At 38.1% G+C, this 13,139-nt stretch overlaps 1 protein-coding gene across 3 annotated transcripts in view; it reads left to right on the plus strand.

The window, feature by feature from the left end:
- Positions 1-13,139, plus strand: part of RNGTT (RNA guanylyltransferase and 5'-phosphatase) — a 326,132-nt gene that overhangs the window by 103,270 nt on the left and 209,723 nt on the right. The gene's annotated exons all lie outside the window — the stretch shown is intronic.

Here is a 13,139-nt window from a genome sequence, read left to right on the forward strand (position 1 = left end):
AGGGGGGGTTTTGCTGGTTCTGCCACTTGTTGGGCCCCTGCTAGGAGAACAGTTGCCTGACTGTGTCGCAGTTTGTGGTTTTTGGCAGCCCCGAGCTGACAGCCCACTCCTGGGCTCACTCTTTGTAGCCGGCTTCCCCACTCCGATTCCTGGGAACTCTGCCTCACTCAGGCACCCCTGGTTTTCCTTTGACCCCAGGGATCCTGAGATTGCACTGTCTCAGCGAGGGTTCCACCCCCCTCTCCTGCTTAGCCACCTGAGTGGTCTCCCACTGGAGCAGATTTCTAAAAGTTCCAATTTTGTGCTCTGCTGCTCTGTCACTTGCTGGTAGCTGGGTGATGGAAGCTCCTTCCCCCTGCAGTCTGTCTTCCCATATATCGCCTCAGACTCACTTCTCTGCCCCTCCTACCTTGCAGAAAGTGGTCGCTTTTCTCTTTGTAGGGTTGCAGCTATTCTTTTCTTTGATTTCTGGTTGAGTTCTCCGCTGTTAGGAATGATTTGATACCTATCTAGCTGAATTTCTGGGACCAGTTGAAATTAAGGTCTCCTACTCCTCAGCCATCTTGTACTCCTCCACAATTGTGCAATTTTTATAATAAGAAGATTCTTAGAGGTGAGTTTATAATGTGTATTAAGAATCTTTTGATTGCAAGTAACTGAAGTCCAACTTAATGTAACTGAGGGAAAAAAGAACTTGATTGGCACAAATAATTGTTTCAGCTTGGCCTGCTTCAGGTTGGATCTGGGGCCGCAAAGGATACTGGCCAGGTTCTGTCATTCTCTTTCTTTGCTTTACTTGTCTGTTTGGTCTCATTCTTCATGAAGACTCTTTCAAATGAGAGGCAAGTTGCATTGTAGTGTAAGCAGAAAGAGAACTTTTTCTTCCAACATCCTTATGTCATTCCCAGGGAAGACTCCAAAGGGCCTTGCCTGACTTACATACCTATGGAAGAATGACAGTGGAGGCCAGGCACTCATTGGTGGTACTACAGCTTGGAGTGTAAGAGGAGTAGTGCTCCTAAGGAGTGGATGGTAATAGCTCTACCTTGTTAAGTATGCTACGTTTGAGGGCGTGCCCATTGTACTACATTGACAGGTATACTTAGTACCCTTCTTTCCAGAAAGTTTGAACCTATGCACAAGTCTACCAACCATATTTAAAGAATTTGTACACTGTCTTTAACACTGGGTTTTGAAAATTGAATATTTTCTAATTTGATGAGAGAAGGAATTCTTTTTTATAGGACAGTATAGCATAGTAGTTAAGAGCTCTGATTCTAACTGTTGGTACCTTATTGGCTTCATCAGTTAGTATATGAGGGATTTAAATAATTTATTCAGTAGTGAAGGGAGGCTAAAGATAGTACTTAAATTTTGGTGCTGTTGTGAAGATAAATTTGGATAGTTTATAAAGTGCTTGATACTACAGAGTAAATAAATGTTTACTTTTTTTTGCATTTATGTGAATTGTTAATGAGGTTTAACATTTTGTTACTTCCTTATGATTTACTCTATTTCTTCTGTGAGTTGCTGGTTCAGATCCTTTATATGTTTTTCTATTGGGTGTTCATCTTTTCCTTACTGATTTATAAGAAATTTTTGTCTGTTAGGGTATTATTTGTGACACATATTTTGAAAAAATGTATTTTACTTTTTTGGTGTTTTTTCTGGCACAAATTTAAATTTATGTAGGAATTTATATAGGTAAAATTATGAACATTTTAGTTCTTAATATCTGGCTTTGTGTCATTTTTAGAAATTTTTACTTATTTTTCTTACTATTCATATTTTTACTTTAGAATTATTATAATACTCACCCGTATTTCCTTCTAGTACTTCTATGGTTTTATTTGTATATTTAAATATTTGATCTACCTGAAATACATTTTGATAAAAGGAGTAGATAAGGGTATGATTTTATTTATTTCCAACTGTCTAAACTGTTGTCTCAACACCATTCTGCTAATCTATTTTTCCTTTTTAATTGGATAAATAATTTTTATTGTATAGTGGATTTCCTTATATATCATTGTTTCTTTCTTGATTTGTTTTCTCATCCTATTGGTATTTTGGTCTTTCACTGGTAGTTTTAGATTGATTTTAATACTTTGAGTTAAGCATACAGTTTAATGTTTTGCAGTCCAAGTGCACCCAGTTTCCTGGCTATTCTGAGGTTTGCCACTTGCTCTCTTTAGCTTTTGGTTGAATAGGCTATTTGATTAAGAAGTTAGGCTATACTTCATGTGCAAATCTATACAACAATAAGCTTATACTTTTCTCTGCAGAGTAATCTCTGGTAGGCTTGCCTTCAGACCATTCATCTTTCTCTTTGCTGTTTTTGGTTGTTGTTTTTTTTTTTAAAGATTTTATTTATTTATTTGACAGAGAGCGAGAACAAGAACACAAGCAGGGGGAGTGGGAGAGGGAGAAGTAGGCCTCCCACCGAGCAGGAGCCTGATGGCGGGGCTCGATTCCAGGACCCTGGGATCATGACCTGAGCCGAAGGCAGATGTTTAACGACTGAGCCACCCAGGCACCCCTTGGTTGTATGGTTTATCTCTTTGCCACACATTCACTGCCTTTCTTTGGAGGAAAAGGGGACTCTACATCTTTATTATAACTTCTCACAACTGCAGGTCTCCTTTCTACAGAGATAGTACTTACATTTTTAAAATTTCTAACCTTTCTTCAATGTTGAATCTTTTTCATGAGCCAGATTGAAATACATGTGGCTAATAATTCTCTGGAATTTGTACGAGAATGATTTCTTGTCTTAAGGTGAAATTTGCTCCTCTTTCTGGTTTTTATCCACTATTGGATAGGAAGTGGCTTGTGAATGTTTATTTAAATTCTCAATGATAGGATGATCCTAATGAAAATCACATGCATAAAATATATATTTGTTTAACAGAGGGAATATCACTTTCCAAGTGTTTTGAATGCTTGTGGCCCCTATCCCATGTGCTTTGTTTTTATTTACCAGCTAGACATTGGAGTATGCAAACCAGAAGAGGGAAGACTGAGGGGAGAATAGGCTGCTTGAATTAGTTATTTCTGAGGTATAGTTTGTGGTGATGAGAAGGTTCAGGATGTGATCTTAGGGAGGTTGAGAGGTTGAGAGGTTGAGGTCGTGTGAAGAAGGGCAGTGGAAGTAAGATCAAGGAAAATATTAGGTGGTTCCTAGTGAGTGATGGTAGGAATCCAGGTTGAGAGGATGATTATGAACCAGGTAGTAAAGATTAGAAAGGAAGATAGAAGGTAGTATAGTTGGATGTAGTGGCAGAGACTGAGCAGAGTAAATATAGTCACAAAACAAAGAGTACTGTATACTATGTGGGGCTGTAGTAAAATGTCATTTTGTAATAAAATGACACATATATATACATAAACATTTGGAACATATAGGGGTGTGTGTCCCCAGTGGTTGACAGAGCCACTATGTAAGGTTGGAAGTGTTGTGCACTGCACGTCTCCAGGGTGCTCCATTCTCATTATAGTTCGTGTGACTGGCACCCTTGGAGTTGCGCTGTTTGTAAACTGCACAGCCAGTGTGGCAGCTCTGCTAGTGAGTTCACGGGAACAGCAAGAACATTTTTGTTTTTGTTACCTCATTTAAGATACAGTTTCTCAGCGTTATAATCAGTAAAATAGAAGGAAGAAAAAGACTCTTAAGTTAAAGCATTTGCCACAGCTTAGCATAGTTTATCATTGAACTACTATTTTTTGAATGCCTTTCATGTTCAATGCTATGCCAAGAGTGCAGAGGGGTGAAAAAAAGGCCTCACCTTTGAGACTTTTTTTTTTTTTAAAGATTTTATTTATTTATTTGACAGAGAGAGGGACAGTGAGAGAGGGAACACAAGCAGGGGGAGTGGGAGAGGGAGAAGCAGGCTTCCCGCCGAGCAGGGAGCCCGATGCGGGGCTTGATCCCAGGACCCTGGGATCATGACCTGAGCTGAAGGCAGACACCCAACGACTGAGCCACCCAGGTGCCCCACCTTTGAGACTTTTTAATTCATTTAGTACGGGTGGAGAAAAATTGGTAGTGATGGAGGAGACCTTCAAATGAAATAATAACTTGACGATTGGTATTTTAAAAGTCCAGTGGTGGTTTAGAGGAGAAATAAATTAAATCTAGTTAGTTTGGAATGAAAGATGTTGTATAGAGGAATTGGCATTAGATACGGAAAGATTTCTTTAGAAAGAGATTTTTGTTGGACACGGCCTGAGGGCATTCCAGGTAGGAAATAATGCTTAAAAATTAGATGTTTAACCATCTGCAGATTTAACTGAGCAATAGTATTTATTTTCACCCCAAACTTGGACAAATGAAAGCTGCATAATAGACTCTTGCTAAGTTTTAAAATAGCAATATGATTCATGATGTCAATTTACTTGGACCAGAATTATAGTTGCCATATCTGTTTTTCCAGTTAGTTAATTAAAACAGTCCTCTGTAGTTTCCTGTTTCTTCTACATTTTCATTTGCAAATTGTTTTTGTAAAATTCCAAATCCAAGAATAACTCAAACTACCTAATTGTCTGGCTGTCAGATGTGAGCATTGAAGCTTTTGTTTTGCTCTCTAAATTATGTTCTTTGACCCACAAAATGTGGAAAATAGGAGTTTAGAAATATGGCATTAATTCATTTGAAACAATCAGTGAAACTCAGTTGATTTTATATTGAGGCTAAGAGGAGAATATAACAGTTAATCACCAAAGTTAATAGCAAGAATCTTGGAAAAATGGCATGCCTTTTCAACTGTTAATGTTTTTGTGAAGGAATATACATACTCATTGTTAAAATTTTAGAAAGTCTGTACATCATAAAGTAGAAAAATTCAACTGTCAAGAAGTTACATTTTAACATTTTGTTGTATTTTCTTCCAGTCATTTTGTTGTGCCCATAGTCACAGAATGTATATAATCAGTATGCATATAGCTGACATATGCTGTGTATCTAGGGTTGCATCATTTTCCTTCATTCTGAGGAACTGATTTTAGGATTTTTTAAAAATTTAGTTTTATTTTTAAAAATTGAAATATAATTCATGTACTATAAAATTCATCCTTTTAAAAAAAGAAGAAGAATGTAGCAGGAGGGGAAGAATGAAGGGGGGGAAATCGGAGGGGTAGATGAACCATGAGAAACGATGGACTCTGAAAAACAAACTGAGGGTTCTAGAGGAGAGGGGGGTGGGAGGATGGGTTAGCCTGGTGATGGATATTGAGGAGGGCACGTTCTGCATGGAGCACTGGGTTTTATGCACAAACAATGAATCATGGAACACTATGTCTAAAACTAATGATGTAATGTATGGGGATTAACATAACAATAAAAAAATTAAAAAAAAATTCATCCTTTTAAGCTGTATAATTTGGTAGTCTTTAATACATTCACAGTGCAACCATTACTGCTGTCTAATTCCAGAACATTTCATCACCTGGGTGGACTATGGTAATTAGAATCAAGTGGGAGATGAACTTTTGAGCTTTGAGATGAACTTTGAAGGTCTACAGGTTTCCAGAGAACAGTTAATTACTTCCTCTCATTAAAACCCTTCAGTGGTTCCCCATTGCCCATATCATGAAACCCGAACTACTAAACATAATATTCTTTATGTCTGGGCCATGCTTATATCTTTAGCATTGTCTTTGATTGTGAACCCTTGAACCATAAGCTCCATCTCTACTGAGCTTTGGACAGTTTACTCAAAACCACCATTTTTCATGGCTTTGTAATACTGTTTGGCTCATTTACTGTCCTGCTAGGAAATATCCACTTGTATCTTTCAGGATTTGACTAATGGGTCACAATGTCTTATTATCAAATCTTTCTCTTATTCTTCAATTAGAAATAACTACATGTTAAGCTTATACCATATGTCCTTATTTGGCTGAAATAGTGTAGGTTTACATCTGTTGTCTTGGTGTAGTTATTAATAGGAATCTGTTTCTCAGAAGTATTCTGATCCAGACAGTAAGCTGCGTGGTCACTCTATATAGCCATCTATCGTTAAAACTAGAACTCTTCATTGGACCCAGCTACTTATGTGTTTTCTTCTCTTCCTGGGACTCTCCTTTGAAGGTAGGGACTGTATGCTTAATTCTGCAGCATTTAGGGCTGTGTCTAATACATAGTTTGGGCTCAGGAAGTTTTGGATGGATAGGTAGAATGGTGGATACCTGGGGACTTCAGAAAAAGAAAATGGAATATAGAAAAGTTAAGCATGCAGGATTTTTTTTTTTTTTTTTGGTGCGACCCCCCAGTGAAGGATTTAAGCTACAGGTTTCTCCACAGCCATCTGGAGCAGCAGACGATGGAGCAATTTGTAACAAATTCTTGAGCAATATAAAGTTAATGTATCTTGTAGTTTTCTTCAGGTTTTTTTATGTTTAGGGTTTGTTGAGCATCTTTTATTTATGGGTTTACAATTTTCCTTAAGAGTAGAATTTTTTTTTTTTTGCCATTATTTCTACCCTTCACATGTTTGAAGATTTGATTATTAATGCTCTTTTCATTAAAAAAAAACAAAAAACAAAAAACAAAAAAAACCCCCAGAGACACCTGGGTGGCTCAGTCAGTTAAGCATCTGCCTTCAGCTCAGGTGATGATCCCAGGGTTCTGGGATCAAGCCCCACATCGGGCTCCCTGCTCCGCGGGGAGCCTGCTTCTCCCTCTCCCTCTGCCTGCCGCTCCCCCTGCTTGTGCTCTCTCTTTGTCTGTCAAATAAATAAAATCTTCAAACAAACAAACCCAAGTTTTTTGTTTCTTTTTTTTTTTTTTAAAGATTTTATTTATTTATTTATTTGACAGAGAGAGAGACACAGCGAGAGAGGGAACACAAGCAGGGGAAGTGGGAGAGGGAGAAGCAGGCTTCCCGCTGAGCAGGGAGCCCGATGCGGGGCTCGATCCCAGGACTCTGGGATCATGACCTGAGCCGAGGGCAGACGCTTAACGACTGAGCCACCCAGGCGCCCCTTTTGTTTCTTTTTTTTTTTTAATTTTTTTATTAACATATAATGTATTATTTGTTTCAGGGGTACAGGTCTATGATTCATCAGTCTTACACAATTCACAGTGCTTACCATAGTATATACCCTCCCCAGTGTTCATCACCCAGCGACCCCATCCCTCCCACCCCCCTCCACTCCAGCAACCCTTAGTTTGTTTCCTGAGATTGAGTCTCTTATGGTTTGAGATTAAGAGATTCTTATTAAGAGTCCCTCTCTGGTTTCATCTTGTTTCATTTTTCCCTCCCTTCCCTTATGATCCTCTGTCTTACTTCTCAAATTCCTCATATCAGTGAGATCATATGATGCGTATCTTTCTCTGATTGACTTATTTTGCTTAGCATAATACCCTCTAGTTCCATCCATGTTGTTGCAAATGGCAAGATTTCATTTTTTTTTTTTTTTTGATGACTGCATAATATTCCATTGTGTATATATACACCACATCGTCCTTATCCATTTGTCTGTTGATGGACGTCTAGACTCTTTCCCTAGTTTGGCTATTATGGACATTGCTATTATAAACACTGGGGTGCATGTGCCCCTTCGGATCACTACATTTGTATCTTCGGGGTAAATACCCAGTAGTGCAATTGCTGGGTTGTAGGGTAGCTCTATTTTCAACTTTTTGAGGAACCTCCATACTGTTTTCCAGAGTGGCTGCACCAGCTTACATTCCCACCAGCAGTGTAGGAGCGTTCCCCTTCTCTGCATCCTCGCCAACATCTGTCGTTTCCTGACTTGTTAATTTTTGCCATTCTGACTGGTGTGAGGTGGTATCTCATTGAGGTCTTGATTTGTATTTCCCTGATGCCGAGTGATGTCGAGCACTTTTTCATGTGTCTGATGGCCATTTGGATGTCTTCTTTGCAGAAATGTCTGTTCATGTCTTCTGCCCATTTCTTGATTGGATTATTTGTTCTTTGGGTGTTGAGTTTGATAAGTTCTTTATAGATTTTGGATACTAGCCCTTTATCTGATATGTCATTTGCAAGTATCTTCTCCCATTCGGTCGGGTGTCTTTTGGTTTTGTTGACTGTTTCCTTTGCTGTGCAAAAGCTTTTTATCTTGATGAAGTTCCAATAGTTCATTTTTGCCCTTGTTTCCTTTGCCTTTGGCGATGTTTCTAGGAAGAAGTTGCTGCGGCTGAGGTCAAAGAGGTTGCTGCCTGTGTTCTCCTCAAGGATTTTGATGGATTCCTGTCTCACATTTAGGTCTTTCATCCATTTTGAGTCTATTTTTGTGTGTGGTGTAAAGAAATGGTTCAGTTTCATTCTTCTGCATGTGGCTGTCCAATTTTCCTAACACCATTTGTTTAAGAGACTTTTTTCCATTGGACATTCTTTCCTGCTTTATCAAAGATTATTTGACCATAGAGTTGAGGGTCCATTTCTGAGCTCTCTATTCTGTTTCATTGATCTATGTGTCTGTTTTTGTGCCAGTACTATACTGTCTTGATGATTACAGCTTTGTAATAGAGCTTGAAGTCCGGGATTGTGATGCCCCCAGTTTTGGTTTTCTTTTTCAACATTCCCCTGGCTATTCGGGGTCTTTTCTGGTTCCATACAAATTTCAGGATTATTTGTTCCAGCTCTGGGAAAAAAGTTGATGGTATTTTGATAGGGATTGCATTAAATGTGTAGAGTGCTCTAGGTAGCATAGACATTTTAACAATATTTGTTCTTCCAGTCCATGAGCATGGAAGGTTTTCCCATTTCTTTGTGTCTTCCTCCATTTCTTTAACGAGTGTTCTGTAGTTTTCTGAATACAGATCCTTTGCATCTTTGGTTAGATTTCTTTCTAGATATCTTATGGTTTTGGATGCAATTGTAAATGGGATTGATTGCTTAATTTCTCTTCGTTCTATCTCATTGTTAGTGTATAGAAATGCAAGTGATTTCTGTGCATTGATTTTATGTCCTGCCACTTTGCTGATTTCCTGTATGAGTTCTAGCAGCGTTGGGGTGGAGTCTTTTGGGTTTTCCACATAGAGTATCATGTCATCGGAAAAGAGTGAGGGTTTGGTTTCTTCTATGCCAATTCGGATGCCTTTTATTTCTTTTTGTTGTCTGGTTGCTGTGGGTAGGACTTCTAGTACTATGTTGAACAGCAGTGGTGATAGTGGACATCCCTGCCGTCTTCCTGACTGTAGGGGAAAAGCTCTCAGTTTTTCCCCATTGAGGATGATATTCACTGTGGGCTTTTCATAGATGGCTTTTATGATATTGAGGTATGTACCCTCTATCCCTACATTGTGAAGAGCTTTAATCAAGAAAGGATGCTGTACTTTGTCAAATGCTTTTTCTGCATCTATTAAGAGGATTATATGTTCTTGTTCTTTCTTTTATTAATGTATTGTATCACATTCATTGATTTGCGGATGTTGAACCAACCCTGCAGCCCAGGAATAAATCCCACTTGGTCATGGTGAATAATCCTTTTAATGTACTGTTGGATCCTACTGGCTAGTATTTTGGTGAGAATTTTTGCATCCATGTTCATCAGGGATATTGGTCTGTAGTTCTTTTTGATGGGGTCTTTGGTTTTGGGATCAAGGTAATGCTGGCTTCATAAAATGAGTTTGGAAGTTTTCCTTCTATTTCAATTTTTTGAAACAGCTTCAGACTAGTAGGTATTAATCCTTCTTTAAATGTTTGGTAGAATTCCCCTGGGAAGCCATCGGGCCCTAGGTTCTTGTTCTTTGGGAGATTTTTGATTACTGCTTCAATTTCCTTAGTGTTTATGGGTCTGTGCAGGTTTTCTGTTTCTTCCTGTTTCAGTTGTGGTAGTTTATACATCTCTAGGAATGCATCCATTTCTTCCAGATTATCTAATTTGCTGGCATATAGTTGCTCATAGTATGTTCTTATAATTGTTTGCATTTCTTTGGTGTTGGTTGTGCTCTCTCCTCTTTCATTCATGATTTTATTAATTTGGGTCCTTTCTTTTTTTTTTTTTTTTTTTTGATAAGTCTGTCTAGGGGTTTATCAATCTTATTAATTCTTTCAGAGAACCAGCTCCCAGTTTCATTGATCTGTTGTACTGGTCTTTTGGTTTCTATTTCATTGATTTCTGCTCTAATCTTTCTTAATTATCTTCTCCTGGTTGGTTTAGGCTTTATTTGCTGTTCTTTCTCCAGGTCCTTTAGGTGTAGAGTTAGCTTGTGTATTTGAGACCTTTCTTGTTTCTTGAGAAAGGCTTGTATTGCTATATACTTTCCTCTTAGGACCGCCTTTGCTGCATCCCAAAGATTTTGAACAGTTGTGTTTTCGTTTTCATTTGTTTCCATGAATTTTTTAAATTCTTCTTTACTTTTCTAGTTGACCCATTCATTCTTTAGTAGGATGCTCCTTAGCCTCCATGTATTTGAATTCTTTCCAACTTTCCTCTTGTGATTGAGTTCTAGTTTCAAAGCATTGTTGTCTGAAAATATGCAGGGAATGATCCCAGTCTTTTGGTACTGGTTGAGACCTGATTTGTGACCCAGGATGTGATCTGTTCTGGAGAATGTTTCATGGGCACTAGAGAAGAATGTGTATTCTGTGGCTTTGGGATGGAATGTTCTGAATATATCTATGGAGACACACTGGTGCAGTGTGTCATTTAAAGCTTTTACTTCCTTGTTGATCTTTTGCTTAGATGATCTGTGCATTTCAGTGAGGGGGTTGTTAAAGTCCCCTATTACTACTGTATTATTATTGATGTGTTTCTTTGATTTTTTTATTAATTGGCTTATATAATTAGCTGCTCCCATGTTAGGGGCATAAATATTTACAATTGTTAGAGCTTCTTATTGGATAGACCCTTTAATTATGATATAGTGTCCTTCCTCTTCTCTTATTATAGTCTTTGGTTTAAAATTTAATTTGTCTGGTAGAGGGATTGCCACCCCAGCTTTCTTTTGATGCCCATTCGCATGGTAGATGGTTTTCCACCCCCTCACTTTAAATCTTCAGGTGTCTTTGGGTCTAAAATGAGTCTCTTGCAGACAGCATATCAATGGGTCTTGTTTTTTTATCCAATCTGATACCCTGTGTCTTTTGATTGGGGCATTTAGCCCATTTACATTCAGGGTAACTATTGAAAGATATGAATTTAGTGCCATTGTATTGCCTTTAAGGTGACTGTTACTGTATATTGTCTCTGTTCCTTTCTGGTCTGTGTTACTTTTAGGCTCTTTCTTTGCTTAGAGGACCCCTTTCAATATTTCTTGTAGGGCTGGTTTGGTGTTTGCAAATTCTTTTAGTTTTTGTTTGTCCTGGAAGCTTTTTGTCTCTCCTTCTATTTTCAATGACAGCCTAGCTGGATATAATATTCTTGGCTGCATATTTTTCTCATTTAGCACCCTGAATATATCATGCCAGTCCTTTCTTGCCTGCCAACTCTCTATGGATAGGTCTGCTTCCAATCTAATATTTCTACCGTTGGAAGTTACAGACCTCTTTTCCTGAGCTGCTTTCAGGATTTTCTCTTTGCCTCTGAGACTTGTGAGTTTTACTATTAGATGTTGGGGTGTTGACCCATTTTTATTGATTTTGAGTGGTGTTCTCTGTGACTCCTGGATTTTGATGCCTATTTCCTTCCCCAAATTACGGAAGTTCTTCTCTGCTATGATTTGCTCCCGTATGCCTTCTGCCCCTCTCTCTCTTCTTCTGGCATCTGAATTATTCTAATATTGTTTCACTTTATGGTTTCACCTATCTTTTGAATTCTCCCCTTGTGATCCAGTAGGCGTGTATCTCTCTTTTTCTCAGCTTCTTTTTCCATCATTTGATCTTCTATATCACTAATTCTCTCTTTTGCCTCATTTATCCTAGCAGTTAGAGCCTCCACATTTTTGATTGCATCTCATTAATAGCCTTTTTGATTTCAACTTGGTTAGATGTTAGTTGTTTTATTTCTCCAGAAAGGGATTCTCCAGTGTCTTTTACGCTTTCTTCAAGCCCAGGGAGTATCTTTATAATTGTTATTCCGAATTCCTGTTCTGACGTCTGAATAGATTAGGTCCCTGGCATTCAATACTGCCTCTTATTCTTTTTTTTGAGGTGAGTTTTTCCATCTTGTCATTTTGTCCAGAGTAGAATAGGTGAATGAGAGAACAAAATGCTAAAATGGTAACAACGACCCCAGAAAAATATACACTAAACAAATCAGAAGATTACTGTCCTTTGTTGTTGGATGTCTAGTGCCTTGAAAATTATTGCTTCCTCTATTCTGTCCACATTTGGTTGTTTCAGGCGGGATGGTAAATCTAATTCCTGATTCTCCAGTTTGGTTAGAATAGGGAATCTGTTTTTCCTTCCTAACTGGGTTTTATTAAAAATTTTTAAAAATTTATAATTGTGGTAAAACCACATAACATAAAATTTACTATCTTAACTATTTTTAAGGATACAGTTCAGTAGTGTTAACTATATGCACCTTTTTGTGCAACAGTTCTCCAGAACATTATCTTGTAAAACTGCAACTCTACCTATTAAATAGCTTCTCATTACCTGTATGCCTGTGAGAACCATCATTCTACTTTCTATTTCTGTGATTTTAACTACTTTAGATACCTCATATAAGTGAAGTCATATAGGATTTGCCTTTTTGGTGACTGGCTTATTTTACTTAGCATAGTGTCTTCAAGGTTTATTCATGTTGTAGCATGTGATAGATTTCTTTTCAAGGCTGAATAACATTCTGCTACATCTGTATACCACATTTATTCATTCATTCATCTGTTGATGGATATTTGGGCTGCTCCCACCTGTTAGCTGTTGGAATAATGATGTTATAAGCATGGGTGTGCAAATACCTCTTCAAAACCCTGCTTTCAGTTCTTGGGATATATACCCAGAGGTGAGATTGCTGGATCCTATGGAGGTGCTATTTTTAACTTTTTGATGTAACTGTCACACTACTCTTCATAGTGGTTGTACCATTTTACAGTCCCAGCAACAGTACCGAAGGGTTCCAATTTTCTTAACTAAGTTTTAAGCTGAGGTATTTTATGTTTATCTACTTTTCTGTAACCTAGGGTAATGATGGCAGCTCTGGGGAAGAGGGACATTGTGGTGGGGAGGTCATTTGGGAAGAGCTCAGCCTAGTTTATTGGGTCTTTTGTTAGAATCCCTGGGTTC

The sequence above is a fragment of the Phoca vitulina genome, unplaced genomic scaffold (assembly GCF_004348235.1).
Source record: "Phoca vitulina isolate PV1807 unplaced genomic scaffold, GSC_HSeal_1.0 scaffold11, whole genome shotgun sequence".
Taxonomy (NCBI): domain Eukaryota; kingdom Metazoa; phylum Chordata; class Mammalia; order Carnivora; family Phocidae; genus Phoca; species Phoca vitulina.